Source organism: Phaenicophaeus curvirostris, chromosome Z (genome assembly GCF_032191515.1).
Source record: "Phaenicophaeus curvirostris isolate KB17595 chromosome Z, BPBGC_Pcur_1.0, whole genome shotgun sequence".
NCBI classification, from domain to species: Eukaryota; Metazoa; Chordata; class Aves; order Cuculiformes; family Cuculidae; genus Phaenicophaeus; species Phaenicophaeus curvirostris.
Genome location: NC_091431.1, coordinates 46552996 through 46561242, shown reverse-complemented (window position 1 = coordinate 46561242; position 8247 = coordinate 46552996).

The window sequence follows — 8247 nt, the reverse complement described above, 5'->3', positions numbered from 1 at the left end:
ATTGCTGCTGCCCGCAAAGCCTTCAGTCTCTGCCCCAGGCTATTCCCATTCCCTACACCTACACCTAAACTTAAGCCTAACCCCTAAACCTAACCCCCAACAGTAACCTCTACCGCGAGCCCTAGCCCCAGCCTCAAACCTAACCCTAACCTGAAGACTAAAACTAAGCCTAACCCTAACCCAAACCGCAAGACTAATCCTAAATCCTACCCTGACCCTAATCATAACCCAGACTGACCTGGGACATCACTCATCACCTCGCTGTCACCTGGTGACTGCTGGGTTGTTGACACATCCTGTTGTTGTCCCTGCACCTGAGGCTCTGGCTGTCTTGCTGAAGACGCTGACTTTGCTGTGATCAGCTCCTGACTCATTCGCCCTGGGGCAGCAGCCCTGCTAATGCAGGACTCTGACAAATAAGCTCCAAGTTTGTAGTCAGCTTTCTGCTTTAAAGCCTTGTTTAATTCCAATGCTTTTGCAAGAGATTTGCAACATTCACAAGAAAATGTTCAGTTTGACGTGCGGTACTTAGTAGTATGAAAATGGGAATACAATCCAGAAACTGCCTGATCAAAAAAATGAATCATCTTAACAATTAAGTAGGAAGGCACTGGCTTAGCACAAAAATCTTAGTACAAGCATAAAATCTTACTACGCTGAACAATGTGAACCTCCAGCACTGAACCTAGCAATGTCTTTATTCTAGAATGCAGCAGGACAGGAAGTGTGACATATTCAGGGCTTTGTGAATGTTCCTAGGGCAACATCTCAGTCTGCCAAAGCACCACAGTCTTACGGAAAATTTGGCAACAAAAAGCCATTTAAATGGTAGAAGCCACTCAGTTCATTTCAAGCTGCACACTTCAAAGTTTTCTGAAAGATGGAAAATGTGTCTACACAAAATGTGTAGACAACACCTGAATGTCCATAAAACAAATCAGTGGGAAAATGGATGGTATTGTATGAAATAAAGATGCAACAGATGACTAGATTTGTCAGTGAGATCATTAACCCTTACACCCAAAGCCACCATGTGTAAAAAGCAGAAATAATTTATCTGACTGTTAGAGAGGAAACCTGAGGCTCAGCTTCTCTACGGGCACTATTGAGCAGCTCAGAAAAACTCCAGAGGACTGCTAAAATAATGCCACTGTTGCAGAAATTCCACTATTGAAGACTACTTAGAAACCTGTCTGAACTTCATAAAGGATATGCCAAAGTGGAGCGGGAGTAGATAGAAAGGCGCTTCTCTCTCACACACACACTCTCTTACTAACATATGGCCTTTGCAGAACAGAAGTGGGTACTTGTGTTATAGCAAGTATATAGTAAAATAAATTATTGTTACCCTCTTCTTGGCTATCCTTGCTGGAGTACAAACCTTGTCCTAGTAGTTTCGTGCAATCATTGTGACATATTCAGAAGTGGAAAAGGAAACCATGGGAGGATTTGTTGTACTGAAATAAGGCATCGGTTCATCAGTTTGTATGCAATGTTTCACACAGCTGTCCTGTATTTAAAAACATACATATGACTTTTTTTTCCTGCAGACATCATTTTGATGTTTGGAATATGACATTTCATTATCTTTGTTCTTAGTTATTCATATCTTAGCACAGTAAGAATGTTTAGCTAATACAACTTTCATTGTACTCTGAACTAACCTTTTTCTGCTTACAGACCAGACACCTTATGCACACATGTAAGGATATGGGCATAAGTTAAAATCCTAACTCTTGCTCAGTGAACTTATTGAAGTCGATCTTGTGGTGGCCAAACAGTAATCAAAGTCTTGTTTCAATGAAGTCCAAGTGTTCTTTCCAATAGTGAGTCTTTCAGATTTCTCAGCATTTTTTTCAAGCATAAGAAATACTTTGAAGAGGCTTGTTAAGACTTAAATTGTCAAAAGAGTTCCTGTCATGTCTTCTCCTTGGAGATCTGAACCCTTTCTTTTGAATTTGATACAGAATTATTTTAGTACTGTTTTGTTTTATATCAAAATGGTTTTTTACATGAGAAAGAACTTACAGCATTATACTGACTTTGGTAGGGCTTCTGACAGTCTCCCATATAAATTTTGTACCTCGTCTGGCTGGATGGGTAGACCATTAGATGGGTGAAATACTGGCTGGAGTCGAGGTCAAAGCGTAGCAGTTATTTTGTGCCCTATGGAGAAGCTGTTAACAAGTGTAGTTTGTCAAGGTTTGCCCTGTGACCCTGTACTGTTTAGTAACTGTGAATAACCCTGGGGAGGAGACAAAGTGCACCGTCATCAACTTTGAAGGTAGCGCCAAACCATGAGGCCTTAGTGAACAAGCCCAAGGGCAGGCAGGGCTGTAGTTCAGCAGCATCAGGAGGGGAAATGGGCTAAGTAGCAACCTGACAAAATTCAGGAAAGGCAGGTGTGAAATCCTGGTCCTTGAAAATGGGGAACAATAAGTGCCAGGCTTCTTTTCCATTAAATAATGACAATATTTTTGCTGCTATAAAAATAATGGTCATTTTTAACCATCAACTTTAAAGCAGTATATCTCAGCTTAGCATAAAATTTGGTAATCAAAATAAGAACCATTAGAATCAATGCATTTTGCACTTTAAAATGGTACACTACATGAGCACAGTTTAAAAAAAGTTTCATCCAAAATAAGCGTTGCTGTTCACCAGGGCAAAACCAGCAATTATTTTTGCACCAGCCTAATGTTATCATGAATTTGGCACTGTTTGCTCTGGGATTGTAAAATGCCCTTCAAAAATCTGAAACCCAAATGAACTGTGCAGAGATTTGACTGAATTTAATTGTTAGCAAGCAGGAAAACAAACTACTGATCTATCAAGAATGTTTTAAGAAATTTTGCGCAGAGTATTTTGGACATTGTTTTATTAGGTGGTGAGGGGGGATATGATAAGTATGCTCTTTTCCTTCCCCCGCTCACCGTTTTCTCTTAGTTTTGATCAGTGCAGCATAGAACAGAATTTCAGCTGCACAAGACCCACTCTCTTTTCTGACATATCCTAGATCAGGGCTGCAACTGGCAACAAATTTCTCACACACAGAAAGCAATATTCCTTTGATTCCTCAAAAACATGACAAAACCCACCCACTTTCCCTGAAAATACAGATATGTTCATCTGTGCATTAATAGCTCTGCACATTTTTGTCCATGTCTCAGAAATATTTGGCTAGGGCTGTATTCCAGATGTCATTTTTTGATCTTCATTTTTCATAAATTTCTCAAGCTGCTTCCTTTAGCAAAATTTCTCATGCTTTGTTTCAGCACAGGTCTGTTCTTGTGATTTGGATGTATAATTTTTATGGGTTTGAATTTTTGCTGTTGCACCTGGACCAGGGAAATCTCCAAATCAGTACAGACTGGGTGGTGAATGGAATGAGCAGAGAAGAACTTGGGGATACTGGTATATTAAAAATTGGTCATGAGCCAGCAATATGCACTCTTAGTCCAGAAAGCTAACTGTGTCCCAGGCCGCACAAAAAGACGTACAGCTAGCAGGTCAAGGGAGGTGATTTTGCTCCTCTACACCACTGTGTCGCAACCCTACCTGAATGAAGTACCAAGTCCAGCTCTAGAGTCCGCAGCACAGAAGGAGGACTCATCTTCTTGTCTGTAGGAACAGGTGAGAAGGGCTGCAAAAACAATCAGAGGGATGGAACACCTCTCCTGTGAGTAAGGGCTGACACAGTTTGGGTTGTTCAGCCTGGAGAAGACAAGGCTCCAGGGAGAACTTATTGCAGCCTTTCTGTACTTAAAGGGGGCCTATAAGAAAGAGGGATGGAGACCTTTTTACCAGGCTGCAGGATAAGGGGGAACAATTTTAAACTGTAGGAGTGTAGATTTAGATTGAACAGCAAGTGAGATCATTTTATAGGGTGGTGAGATGCTGGAACAGGTTTCCCAGAGAAGCTGTGGATGTCTTATCACTGAAAGTGTTCCACATCAGGTTGGATGGGGCCTTGATCAACCTGATGAAGACATCCCTCCCCATGTCAGGGTTGATTGGACTAGATGATCTTTAATGGTCCCTTCCAACCCAAATAATTCTGTGATTCTATGTTGAAAATCAGGAAACTGAAGGGTTGTTAGACTTAGATTCAACACACTTCCAAAGAAAAAAATACTGTGGTCAGATCTGCTAGCAGTAGAGCACTTTCTTGAGTAGTAAGTTACTTAACTTCAGGGGTGCATATGATCTGAAAAGCAAAGAGTTTGCATGTATGTAGAAGTATCCTTTGCATCATTATCATAACATAGCGTGTTTCTACAATCCAAATGGACTACCAATAATGGGAAAAAGAATCACAGAATGCTGGTGTTGGAATTCCAAATTTATACTGTTTGCTCTGGCACGCATCCAATCTCTGCAAAGTTCATCAAAGCATCTAACAGCATAATTCACCTAATGTTACATTTAGTATTAAAGAATACAACTATATGAATGGCAAATGCTGCATGTCACCATGACCTAGATAAGCAAGAAGAAGCACAGCAAAAGCCAATCAAGGGTCTTTCAACACTTGAACACTGGGTGCATGAATGAAAATAAGATTCTCTAAATCTATATCAGGTGAAATAATATTAAAGAATCAGTGACTCTTAACTGTGTTCTTTTTTAACAGCAAACCTTAAAGGATTCATCCAAAACCGCAGAACAATTCCACAGACTTCGCAGACTACTTGCATGATGCCTACCTGTAAGAAGCACTAATGCTCTTTGCGGCAGTTCTGGGCCTGCAGCAGCACTTCTGGTCACCAGGTGTCCTCACGTCCGCACCTGCAGGCGCTCTTGACATTCTCACGCTGCAGACTATTTAACAGAGACTTGTTCCCAAGCTGTGCTTTTGGATTTGAGCTGCAGTGATGCCTGCCATCCAATCCACTTAAAACATCTAACACTGTCCAGCATTTGATAAAATGAGGAAACTTCCAGCGCCTCGATGACTTCTTTTGTGGATTATATTTTCATTTTTCTCCTCTGCCTCCAAATGCATGAACACAAGTGGATCAATGCTATCTGGTCAAGCTTAAGGGAAAAAAAAAAAAAAAGAGAATCTTATTAGGATTATTTATTTTACTCTACCCTATACCAACTAACAATATACATTATTGTCATTTTTTAATCAACGGTTTAGAGCAGATAAAACTGGATCATCTTGGTCTCATGACAGCTAAACCTCACCAAAGCTCTTCCTGTACTTGTGTCCTATTGCTGCTCACTAGAGAGAGGAGATCAGCAATTCTCAGCATCCCCCTTGAAGAAGCTGTAGACAGCGATGAGGTAACCTTTCATTGTGATTTGACATCACAATCTAAATCAAGGAAATACAGATTATATTTGTAACTCTCTGAATAGCACTCTTCCAAAGACTGCCAATGAGAATGTAAGGAGCACACCTTTCACAGCAATTCTCCAAGCTCTACCTGAGATAATTTCTTCGGCTTGTCCAGGCACTATACAGACAGCCTGTACCCCCATCTAGGCTAAGTTTGAGGTTTTCATGTAATATGTCATTCTCTTTAAGATTTAGTGTTCCTTTTTTTTTTTTTTCCGCCCCAATCAGCTTTTTACATGTTTAACAGTAGGACAGGAAGTAAATTTTTTTCCAACCTGATGATTCTGTTATTCTATGATTTTATGATTCCAATAAAATATTCTTCATTGTTACGACGCTTGATAGACAGTAATTCTGAGTAGCCACTGTATCACTTAGGTTCCACAGATGCACAGAACAAGGAACGCAATGCCTTCTCCACCTGGTTCCCTAAAGAGGGATGTCAGACAGATTTCATTAACCATCCACTCCCTATCCCTCAGCCAAGGTAAGGCAATGATTTCCAACTTGGGAACCCTTTGGCTTTTCAAATGTCTTCAAAATTAAGAAAATAACACTTCAAAGTTAAGACAATACAGAAGGGGGAAAAAAGAATCTTGGGATTTTTTTTTTCAGTTAACAGCTACATTTCACCTGTAGCCAGTGACAACAGGAAGCAAGTGTGTCTGACGAGACCAGCTGCCCTAGTCAGACAGATCATGAGAGGGGTGGTATCAGCTGTAGTACTTACCTGATCTGCTTATGAGTTCATCTATGAAGGCAAAAAAAGCTAACTCAAAGAAAATAAATGAAAAGGAGGGGGGGAAATACACATCAGAACAAACAGAAGAGAAAGACAGGACCACACATTAGAAGAAGAATAGGATCACTAGTTTGGGCATCAGCATTTATCTAACAATGTGCTTTAGCTATTTCCTCAGGAAAGGATAAGTCAAGAGGAGAAGAGAACATGAGAACCACACTGTTACCTGAGTTACCTTTGGGACACAGCCTCACTGGATGAAAAGGTCAGCATGAACACTAGGTTGACTTATTCGTGCTCCTTCTTCACTTTAGAGCTGTTCCGTGCCACTTCCATCACTGAGTTTGTAACATGGCTGCAGAAAGAGCTGTGCCAGGAAGATTGAGAGGGCGAGCCCACAGCAGAGGGGCAGGAATACATTCAACTGGCATTGCCATTGAGCATTTTGTATTGTGTAACATAGCCTAAATTTATGTCTACACAGGAAAATCACAAAGAACACCAAACTTCAGGGGAATGTAGCCTTTAAATTGCTCTCATCTCAGACTTAGGTATTGTTCCACAGTGGTGTACACCACTAAGTGATATCCTTGTCCCTAACCCCAGCCACACATCTCTAACACTTTTCTTGTACCAGCATTCCACGGTAAATTTGTTTAGGGAGCTGTTTTCTAATTCTTTAATCTGGTACAAGGGTCAGAGAGCTTGTTTCTCTGCCAGTAATGCCAAGCTTAAGAATCCCAGTTCATTATCTGGGAAAGAATCTAAATCTGTTTGATCAGGTTCTCCGTCTAATGCATCAACAAAGCTTTGTGGAGCTTTTGTGTGGTGTTACATTCTGTGGCTAACTGGTCCTGTAGGACCTTTACTAGATCTTGCAATGATTTGATTGTTTCTTGTTTTATGTGTTCAGTGGGAGGTCTGTTCCTTTGAGTTGCCATTAGTGCTGCTCCTAGCACAGCACATACTGTAGCTTTTCCTTTTCCTGGCTGCAATTTTTTATTTTTGTCAAGAGATGTGATTCTTTCTGCCGCAGCTTTTGGGCCATGCCAGTTATTATGAGCCCAAGTCATTCCTGATGGAGAAAGGCACAACTTGTACTCATTCAACTTTTTAACCACAGAGGAGTAGTCAAGCACCAGCGTTTCCCAGTGAAGCCATGGCTTGCTAGTGCTCAGATCTCTCATGACTTACTGCTGAGAGATCTCTCCCAGCTCTCCCAACATACATTTATCAGGCAGAGAGTCAAAATCCCCCAAAGACTTTCTAATGCTGGGGGGATCCTGTCACTATGACACCAATTAAAATGCCTTGTCCAGAAAGAGGAAAGGAGATTAAGTCCTATTAATTCCTCCTCCACACCTCCATTTAGAAATGTAGTGGGAAAGCACCAGAGGTCCATAAACACAAACAATTTATTGGTAATATGTGCCCACACTACCTAGTCACACAGGTAATATATGCAGCTCCAAACACAATACTGTGATAGGCCATGTGCTAATCAAAAAAAAAAAAAAAAAAAAGAAAGAAAGAAAGAAAAGATCACCAGTCCTGGCTCCACAGTTGATCCCATAACTCCCCATAGGGAGGGTCTGAGACAGATAAGGCCAACATCCCCACCCTCTGTCCTTATCTTTGCTAAGTACTCCCTCTGGGAGCATCCTGCGCATTTAATCAATCCTTTGTCTAAGGGGATTAAAGGCTGATAAGGCCACCAGGGTCCATGTTCTGTCTGTGGTCCCCTGCAAAAGAGGACACTGGAAGTGGAATTGTGGGCCACCAGCCTCCCCAGCCTTGACCTCTGAATTGTGCACCTGAACTTGCCTATTCATTCCCATATTGCATTCAAAGGCAAATGAGGAAAGCAAATTGTCAGGAGAGCAAAGGTGTCCAAACTTTCCCTGCAAAGCTGCACCCATTTGAGTGAGAGGGACATTTTACTGGTCCTCAGGCTTCCTATTGCTATACTTAGCAGAGCAACAGCGTTAACAGCGCAACCATCAGCTTGAGGCTTCGGAGTTGACATTGACTCAGTCTGTGATGAATGGGTGTAGTTCCATATACTTGCATACTGGCTCTTGAAGATGCAGAGCTGAACTGGGCAGATCTTCTCATGACAAAGACATATGTTTGTGTGTACAGCATTCAGCTAGGAGAT